Genomic DNA, 1,118 nt, shown 5'->3' with positions numbered 1-1,118 from the left:
GCCTTCATTGGTGGAAACGTACAATAAATGTTCATGAACTATCTCTCTCCTATGTAATAAAGTAATTCATCTTAAATATCAGTGGTCACAAGCTTGGGGGAGTGCGGGGAGGATAAATATGATTGGTAGACTATCCAAAGTTTAATGTTGGAATCTTTGTGGTTGACTCCCCACATCCATTCATGGGAAAATCTTGGGGGTGATTGGTTTGGGTATGGGTGTGGGACGTGAACCTTCCCAGTAAGGCATGAGCCAAGTCCTGTTAGTAGACTTTGGGAAGGACACGTATTTCTTCATTCCTAACAAGGAGGCACATGAGGAGCTGGGTCCTTTCTGGAAAAAGGACTGGATACTTATAACTGCGTATGATTCCTGGGATTCCCATCTAGTGGCCATAAATGGAGTCAACTCTTGAGGTACAGTCAGCACACCAAGGACAGCAGAGAGAAGAAGCAAGGACATCGAGTCACTGCTTCGCATAACTCTAGATTGAACTATTGCCGAATTTCTTGTTTCGAGACAAATTTTCTTACTGTTAAAAAGAAAAAAGGCCACTACCTTATGAGATACTCTGCTAATACCCATTCCACAGATGAGAAAACTGGCATGGAGATGCTAAGCAGATTTCCTACGGCTTCACAATAGGTACATTTGAGTTCAGTCACACACCTCGCCATCATCGGCCTGCTGGTCACTGTGCTGTGAGCACAGGCTCTGAAGCCGCCTGGATCAGAGCCCAGCCCAGCCACACCTCAGTTTCTCCATCTGTCAATGGGAATAACAGTATCCCTCCAGGGGTCTTAGTAAAATGAATTAATAGATAGCATATGCTGAGAACAGTAAATGTATGCTATAGGAATAATACATAATGGGAGCAAAAACTTTGGGGAAACTTGGTAAAATTAAAGATTCCTACATCCTTTGACTCAGGAATTCCACTCCTAGGAATATATCCAATTAAATAAGTATGGCTTTGTTCACAAATTTCTATATAAGAGTTACTGTGATGTTTAAAATAGCAAAAAGCAAACCTAAATATTCAACAATAGAGAGCATTAGTATAAACAAGGCTCTTACAAATTAGTAAGATAAAGCCACTAAACATGCAGAGGAACATT

Source organism: Myotis lucifugus, unplaced genomic scaffold (assembly GCF_000147115.1).
Source record: "Myotis lucifugus unplaced genomic scaffold, Myoluc2.0 scaffold_1298, whole genome shotgun sequence".
Classification (NCBI taxonomy): Eukaryota; Metazoa; Chordata; class Mammalia; order Chiroptera; family Vespertilionidae; genus Myotis; species Myotis lucifugus.
This window is presented reverse-complemented; position numbering follows the sequence as displayed.